This window comes from Mustelus asterias, unplaced genomic scaffold (genome assembly GCF_964213995.1).
Source record: "Mustelus asterias unplaced genomic scaffold, sMusAst1.hap1.1 HAP1_SCAFFOLD_322, whole genome shotgun sequence".
In the NCBI taxonomy this organism is placed as follows: domain Eukaryota; kingdom Metazoa; phylum Chordata; class Chondrichthyes; order Carcharhiniformes; family Triakidae; genus Mustelus; species Mustelus asterias.
Window position 1 is genome coordinate 358,462 of NW_027590284.1, and position 9,795 is coordinate 368,256.

Sequence of the window (9,795 nt, forward strand, 5' to 3'; positions counted from 1 at the left end):
TGGGTAGATTTGTTTATAAATAGGCCCCATTGACAATGCTGAGAGTTTGAAGTTGGCTTGCAGCCAAGTGTTCAGTACTGAGGAAGCAGGTTTTTGATTTACTGAACAAACACCCTCAGATGCTTCCTGTAAATATTTTTGGGTATTTGGCAGCAGGCTGGACAGTTGCCAAATACTGCGTAGGACAGATTAACGTGAATCTGTAAGGATAACATGGGACTTCGTCAGATATACAATAAATGTTTTATTCCCAAAAGGAAGGCACATTTTAAATGGTTTTTCTTCTAAGCAAATATTTTAAATGAATGCACTTTTCATTATGTGATTAAAAAGTATCGGAAACTAGCCAATTGACTTGATGCTATTTCATTTGTATAGCTTCCAAAGAAATGTCCTTCCAACAATTAAAGCCTCTTTATGAACAACTTCATGAAGTGCAGGAAAAATATGTTGATGTCCCCAATCCCTCAGTCCAAAGAGGTCAGTGTAAAGGCACAAAAATGAAAATAATTAAAAGTAAAAGAAAATCATATATCTACCTTGAACAGCGGGGATTTCTGGAAAATTCTCAATGTTCTGCTCCTCATTAAAAACTTATACCTGATGTACAACGTGTTCTGTTGTCCAGCATAATCTGGTTTCGATTATTTAACAGTCCCTCTCATAACTGCCAATGAGTGAAGAAATGACCAGTTCATAACCTGGTTCAGTGAAAGATAAAATATTTATTCTTGTGATATTGTGCATTATGCCGCAAAGTCCTGATGTCCTGTGTTCCAAATACCAGCTGCTCGCCAATAAAATGAACTGTCATGACTTGGATGCTGAAGGAGAACTTTCCTGATTGCCGTGTCCGTTCTCATTCATTAGTTTCTTTGTCAAAAGTCAATGTCAATTTTATGTTTCTCTGTCAACTCAATGCTTAATTGTAAGTCAAGAAGTTTCCTTTCACCGTTAATCTTCACAGGGTTAAGGAGCTGTTGGGGAAATATAAGGTGTAACATTGTATCAGATAAGGAGTTTATTTTGTTAATTTATTCGTGGGCGGCACGGTGGCATAGTGGTTACCATTGCTGCTTCACAGCATCAGGGACCGTGGTTCAATTCCCGGAATGGGTCACTGTCTGTGTGTAGTCTGCACATTCTCCAATTGTCTGCCTGTTTCCTCCCATTGTCCAAAGATATGCCAATTAGGTTGTTTGGCGATGATGAATTGTCCCATAGAATCAAGTGAATTAGCAGGGATGGGAATAGGGCCTGGGGAAGAGCGTTGTCGGTGCGGGCCCGACATGCTCCTTCTGCACTGCAGGGATTCTATGGACATGGGTGCCGCTGGCTGATCAGCATTTATTGCCCACCCATTGTCGAGGGCAGTTGAGAGCTAAACACATTGCTGTGGCTCTGCAATCACATGTAGGCTAGATGAGGTAAGGACGGCATATTTCCTGCTCGAAAGGACATTAATGAACCAGATAGATTTTTACACAATCGACAATGATATCATGGTCATAAGTAGATTCTTAATTCCGGACGTTTTTACTGAATTTAAATTCCACCATCTGCCATGGCGGGATTCGAAGCCGGGTCCTGAGAACATTAGTTGAGTTTGTGGATTAATTGTCTAGCGATAATAACGCTCGGCCACTGCTTCCCTTCTTCTTATATCCAGTCCCAAATTACAGTGATAGCTATCCACACCTGAAACACAATCATCCCAGCAATAATTTACATAAATCGATATTAATTCTTCTAATGAATTATATTTCGCTTTAATGTGTCAGAGACACAGAATTATTGTAAATCAGACTGACGTTTTTACCCTGATAATGTAATGGCATCTGTTTATGTCCATTCCCTTGTGAAGAGCTGCAGAAATAAAGGCACTTAATTTACAATGAAATTGTTTATTTTCTCTAACAGATGCTCAAATGCAATTTCACCTCTTGGACGAGCAGAGACATGACACTGGATTTCACTGTCACTCCCTCGGTGTTAGTCTGTCTCTGGAATGTTCCATTGTCCGCAATCAATTCACCGGGAATAGTCCTTGGTGTTTTTGATATATTTTATTTGATTTCATTTGACTTATTATTATCGCATATATTAGTACACAGTGCAAATTATAGTTTCTTGCGCACTATACAGTCAGAGCATAACGTATATAGGGAAGGAAGGGAGAGAGTGAATAATGTAATTTTGCAGTCATAGCTGTTGTGTAGAGAAAAATGAACTTAATGCGACGGAGGTCCATTCAAACGTCTGATAGCAGCAGGAAATAAATTGTATTTCATTCGGTTTATACGTGTCCTCAGACTTTTGTATCTTGTTCCCGATGTAATAAGGTGAGAGAGTATGTCCGGAGTGCGTGGAGTTTTATTTTCATAGGATTTTAGATATTTTTACAAGTGTTGAATCGGAGGTTGTGTTGAGTCAGCGAGAGGCAGAAAGTGGGCGCCCCTGAAACTCTTTGAGACTGACCTGCAAAGCCAACATATTCAATGTTGGCAGAAACTGGATGGTCTGAGTCCGACAGGTCCCTGAACAGTGTTTACAGTGTCTTCTTCAGCACGATAGTCTTGGGTCAACCTACAATTCCTCCGCCCCAGGATTCAGAATCAATTTACTCCGCCCAAAGACACTTCAAACAACGTAAAGAGAAAATGCTGGAAAATCTCATCAAGTCTGGCAGCATCTGTAAGGAGAGAGAAGAGCTGACTTTTCGATTCCAGATGACCCTTTTGTCAAAGCTTTGTCAAAAGGTCATCTGGATTCCAAATGTCAGCTATTTTCTCTCCTCCCAGATATTGCCAGGCCTGCTGAGATTTTCCAGCAATATCTCTTTTGGTTTCAATTCCAGAATCCGTAGTAATTTGCTTTTATACTTCAAACGACATCGTCTCTTTGGAAATAACTGAAAACCGAAGATTCCTATCTTTACCCTGTCTGTTCTGCATAGACTCCAATTCCACTATGATGAAAATGACTCTTAGCCACTACTGAAATTGCCGAGCAGGCCAGTCAGTTGTATCAAAGCTGCTATGGAAAAACAAATAATAAAATCATCCAGAGGGCAGGTTTCAACAAGGTGGTTCACACCCGCCTTCTCAGCAGGGACAACTAAATGTTGGCTTTGTCAGTGATGCTCACATCCAGAGGATCAATAACAACAGTGTCAAGTCCTGCCGATTCTGGAAATCTAAAACTAAAGTAACACAAATGCTACTCAGCAGGTCAGTGTACATCAGCAGATAGAGAACCAGATTCACATTTAAAATCGATGCCAGGATGCAAAATCTCATTGATATATTCGAAAGAGCAAGGCTGTTCTCCCCAATATCCTACCTTAATACTGATTCTTCAAACAAAATCACAAATTTACTGGCAATTTATCACATCTCGGTTTGTGGGAGTTTGTTGTACGTTCATTACCTCTTGTATTTGCAACATGATAGCAGTGACTAAATTCAGCAAAGGTACATCAGTGAGTTTTAAGAACTTTGGGACGACATGAAGTCGGGTAAAGGGTTCTATAAATGTAAGCTCTACCAAAATGAAAGTTGTAATACGTTGGAAGTGCTGAGAGATTAATGCGAATATATTCATTCCTCTGCTGATCATAGCAGCATAGAATCATCGAATCCAGTGCAGTGCAGTGGGAGGCCATTCGGTCCATCAAGTCTGCAGCTGCTCTCCAGCAGAGCCTCCTATCCAGGCCCAGCCTTCACCCTATCCCGACAACCTCACATATTCAGAGGCTAATGTCTCTAACCTACACATCGTTGCACACTAAGGGGCAATTTAGAATCGCCATTCCACCTTGGGCCTGGGAATGATGCCCTGCTGGACAGCTCGTTCAGACTTGATAAAGCGATGGTCTCCTTCTGCACTGTAGGGATTCTGTGATTCTCCGTTGCTCATCCTTGGACTCAAAGGAGCAATTTATCGTACCAATCCACCTAACCCGTACATCCTTGGACTGTGGAAGGAAACCGGAGCACCGGAGGAAACTCACATGGACATGGTAGAATGTGAAAAACCACACACAGTCACCCAAGGTTGGAGTCGAACCCGCTTCCCTGTCACTGTGAGGCTGCAATGCTACTTGTATCACTTAGTGATAACCACACTGGATTTTTTATTCTTCCCTCGTGTGAGTCTGATCACGAATTATGACAGGAATATTTCACACATCAGTTCTCTTTGTTTTAACTTGTCTAGTTGAAGCAATTTAGATCATCAATCAAATTAACATTCAATGGAATACCAGCCTGTTCACAGATACTTTATTTATTGTGACATCAGAATTTTCAGAACAAATTCTTAAATAGAATGTATTTATTCATTTAATTAAATAGCATCTGGTGTAATGTATGTTAAAAAGGTTTCTATTCATTTTGAACCAACTGTTAATATTCTTAAAATAACCGCTATTTTGAGTTGAAATGAATGAATAAATGACGGTTTATCTGTTTTTGCTGCCATGAACTTTTCATTGTAAACAGTGAGGTGCTTATGTAAATAAACACAGAAATAGAAATCCCAGGTTAGATTGTTGACTGACAAAGAGACAACAAATATTTCCCCACCAGCACAGCACAGAAATAGAGACAAACATGCAAATTGATCAACGGATTCCAGAAATGATTGTTTTTATACATTAGTTATTCATCAATTATATGAAGAAATAATATCATGACAATATCTATGTTAAGAATTCGCAAAAAATCCTCTGATCCCGAAATGTGATAACACGGCAAATGTGTTCATGGAAATTCCCTGTGTTTCATCTCTCTCTCTGTCTTTCTCCTTCTGGTTCTAAGTCTTGTCTCTTCACGATAGTTCATCGTCTTCACTCCACAATCTGAATTCAATGTTGCCCAATGTATTCCCTCAGCCAGAGTAGTAAGGAATGCAACGCAATGAATTCGAATCCATGAGGGAGATTTACTCTAAAAGATCTCTTGAGCATTCTATTATCTTGGGATATTTTATACATTTCCCTCTGTATCTCATCTGTGTTGTACCCCGTAACAAGGATTCGATGTGGCAGTACCAAAGAAATTTTCCCTGTATTTATCCCTGCCCTTGGACTGTTTGACTGGACAGTGTAGAGGAATATTTAACCTGCATCTAAACTCACGTACCTGCCCTTTGAATGTTTGATATTACTTGTAAAGGGAGATTTAATCCGTATCTAATCTCTGCTGTACCTGACTTGGGTGTATTTTATGGGACTGTGTCGAGGGATCTTCCCCTTCTACCGAACACCAATTCAAACTTGCCTCCCGATTCTCTGAAGGAAAAATGCAGAAGTTGTTTTACCTAGAAGAGAATCCCTGGTCTGTATGCCTTCATTGTATTTGAGCAGACTTTGTAGAGGGAGTTTCACTCTGTTTCTAGACAGTCTCCCTTTTCCAGGGATGTTTTATTTTGATAGTGAGAGGGAGGTTCACTTTGTATCTAAATCATGCTATTCCTGACTTGGGAGTGTTAAATTTGGCAATGCATGGGGGAACTTTACTGTTAACCCCATATTACTCCTTTCCTGTGAATTTTTGATGGGGCAGTAGGCCGTCTCTCCAAATTTCATGGAGATTGAACCAGTCTCTTTATTAGACAGTCAATTTACCCTGTGTCAGCTTCTATTATATAAGGTCATGCCTCGGTTTATGCTGCACGAGACCCTATCTCTACACATATTAAACGAGATGCTTTCTCTGACTATACTAAATTAGACCTTGTCCCTGTTTATATTATGCATCAACATGTTTCAGTTTATATCAAACTAGACGGTGTATCGGTTTGTATTAATTTAGACCTGTCTGTCTGTATTAAACTAGATGGAGTCTTATTTCTGCACTTGACCCTATCCACGTTTATATTGAATTGGACATGGTCTCAGTTTTTACTGCACTGGACAATGCCAGTAATGAGGAAAGTGTTTAGGGGGACACAATTCTCTGCATCCTCTTAAACAAGGAAAAGAAGCAGTGTTATCTGAAATCTACTGCTGCTGACTGCATTGAAAATGGTTACTAAGACCTGTATAGCATGCACTGTCAACACAGAACAAAGAACAAGAAAATTACTGCAGAGGAACAGGCCCTTCGGCACTGGAAGCCCGCACCGACCAAATACTGTCGATCCAATACTGCCTGTTTCAGAATCCTGCCAGAGACCACTGTTTTTCATCCAACATAATATCTCTTCTTCTCGTAGAACCGCGGAGAAATGCAGACATCATTCAAATAGAGGCAACATTAAGTGCAGGCATAACACTAACACAGTCTAGTGAAATATGTACAGGGTCAGGATCAAATATTACTGAACCAGAGAGTATGGCTAGTGCAATATAAACTGATTTCTAGTCTAGCAGTGTATTAACAGAGACAGACTCTAATTTAACATAAACTGGGTCCTGATCCACCAAAATAGAAATGGGTTTCTTTCCGAGTGCCATGTGGGGATGGTCAAAGGCCAAATGCTGATCTTTTCAGTGACACCCACATCCCATGAAACAAACATTACAAATATATATGACAATGTCGAGGAATATAAAACTGAGACAGTGTCCAGTGCAGTTTTACTGGACATAGGAGCTTATGCATATAAACTGAGACAGAGCCCAGTAATTAATGATACAGGACCTAAATTTCTTTAGAGTGAGACGGAGTCAAGTGCATTAGTAATAATTACTAATAGATACAGGACAGTGACAGATGTAAACTGAGACAGAGTCCAGTGTATTAGTAATGATTACTGATACAGCACCTAGACTGATGTAAACTGAGACAGAGCCCAGTTTATTTGTAACAATTACTGGTACAGGGCCTAGACTGATACACACAGAGATACGGACAATGCAGCAATTAGGAGGTATTGCAAAATGCAATTATAGCTCAGACGTGACATAGACTTAAATAAATAAATACATGGACTGGTGCAGCATTGACGCAAACAGGATCGAGTTTATCAAAATCTAATGAACTATTCGCATAATAACTGTGACAGATACATGTGTCATGAATGAAACAGTTGCTCCAGTTTAGTATGCAGTGGCAAATGTTCTGAGGCAGTAAGAATTGAGACACGGCCTCCTGTCGGATCAGCAGAAGCATGGCTCAGTACAGCCATAACTTAGAAATTATAATATAAACAGGGCCTGTGTCTCATATATGAACACCTGATATTGAGCCAAGTGTAGGAAATAGCTTAGACATGACCTCCTGGAATGTGATCCAGGCGCAGCCTACTGTAATATAGACAGACGCAGAAGCTAGCTGAATATAGGCAGAGATATGGTATGTTTAAAATTGTTTCATGTGATTTGATGTCACTGGGAAAGTCAGCTTTTGTTGTCAAACCATGATTTCCTTTGAGAATATGGCGGCAGGCTTTGGGAAGCTGGTGGGTGGGGTGTTCTTCGAGCCAGCTACTTTCTCCAGAATGACATTGAGTTTTTGAGTGGCACAAGTCAGGCAAGTAGAGAATATTCAATCATTTGTGTCGGCACATATTTGGTGGGCCGAAGGGCCTGTTCCTGTGCTTTACTGTTCTGTGATATTTGTTCATACTCCTGCCTTTTGCCTTGTAGATGATGGATAGGAGTTGGGAATTCAGGAGGTGCGTTGTTCACTGCAGAACTCCGAGCGTCTGACCTGCTCCTGTGGCCACATGATTTAAACGTCTGTCTCCGTTCAGATTTTCACGAATTATAATTCCCAGGATGTTGATAGTGGGCGAATTCAGCGATGGGTAATGCCATTTAATGTCATGGGGAGTGGTTTGGAATCTCCCTCATTGGAGACTGTCATTGCCTGCCACTTGTGGTGCATGAATGTTCCTTGTCATTCATTATCCAAAGGCTGAATGTTTTCTAAGTCTTACTGCATATGGGCACAGACTGTGTCAGTAACTGAGGAGTCGCAACTGGTGCGGAACTTTGTGCAATCACCTGTGAAAATCCCACTTCTGAACTTTGATGAAGGATGAAGCTTGGGGCTAGGTCACTACCTGAAGAAATCCTGCAGCACTGCGTGTGACTGGCATGATTGACCATCAACAACCATCTTCCTTTGTGCTCAGCGTGACTCAGGCAGTGGACTCTGTTCCCCCTGATTCCCATTGTGACATTAATAAATAAACTACAAACCTCAAATCTTCCAGCAAATAAGGAGAATGTCATAAATGTTCAGAAAGATAGTAATTATTTTCACCAATGACCACCCATTCGCAATTTAATAAATGCATTCACCAATTCTCATTCATTCACAAAGGTTAGTCTATTTAAAATTACTTGATGGAAGGTGGGCGACTGTCTAAGCTATAATTTATTTCACATTGCTAATTGCATTCGGTAAGCTGATGGTTAGCCGTCTTCTTGAACCGCTGCACAATCTGCAGTGTAGGTACACCCACAGTGCTGTTAGGAAGGGTTCTCCTGGATTCCGACCCAGCGACAGTAAAGGAGCGGTAATATATGTCCAAGTCAGGTTTATAAGCGTCTTGGAGGGGAATATCCAGGCGGGGTTGTTCTAATTCACCAATTAACATCAATTCATATAGATAAACAATTATTTCACCAATTATATTCAGCATTCTGATAAATGGAAAATACTGCGGATTCTAGAAACTGAAACAAAAGCAATAAATTCCGAAAATCTCCACAGGTCTGATAGCATCTGTGGAAAGAGAACAGAGTCAAAGTTTCGAGTCGGGATGACCCTTTTTTTTTATTTGGGGGAAATTGAAGAGAGTGATGACATTGGGAAATGATGAGGTGGAAAGGGATTAGGATATAGTTAGCGATTGAGATGTTGATTAGGTTAGTTAGCATGGAGAAGTTGATGATTTTTGGGATCGGTATGTAAATTGATGCAACTTGTGTGTGGCTCGAAATAGTGCATATAATTAAACAGTATCTATTTGAACTATTCCCATTTCACAGGAAAGTTATGCAGCTTCTCTGACACCTTGTTAGAAACAATGATGATCTCTCCAACGCATCAGGAATACTCTGCCGAAGCGTCATCCAAAAACAAAACGTTGGCTCTATTCTGTCAGACCTGCTGAGATTTTCCAGCATTTTCTGTTTGTTTCCAGTATTTCCTTCTAAACAACTTTGCTTTGAATAATTTATTGATATTAACATTTATTGACACCTTTTTGTCACCAAGGATAAAATCTGTCCCAGAATTCAGTTGGAAATTGAATGAATACAGACCGAGGATCATGAGTAGCTACCCAGCAGACTCTGCGCTTTAAACTCCTGAATCATAACTGGTGTGATGATTTCCAAAGTAATCATACAAATTAAGCTACCTGCACCAAATATGATTTTACTGAATCTTTAAATCCCGATTCATTATTACACAGTTTTGGGAAATAATGTAACACTTGTAGTTATCCAGTGAGTTTCACAATATATCTGTTGCCACATTATTTATTTTACAGCCTGTTACCTTCATTTATTTGGGTGAGGGCATGGTGAGTGATTTGCTGCACATGTTTCAAATATTACAAACCTCCATCCTCAGCCAAATCATGTTCCCTCTTTCGATCTTGGATATGAATATTCAGCATCAGCAGAGAAATGAACCATCCGTGCTGCAGGAAAATCCCCTTTTCTTTTCGTGAGGATCAGCTTGCTAGCTCCCTCGAAACTAGGGTTGGATTTCTCCCAGAACCTCTCGAAATATTGACGTTATTAGACTGACAGAAATGGGATAAAGGAGCTGTTTCAATTTATGGACCAGTGAAGTACAAATATGGGAATGTAGAACAACATCTTTCAGT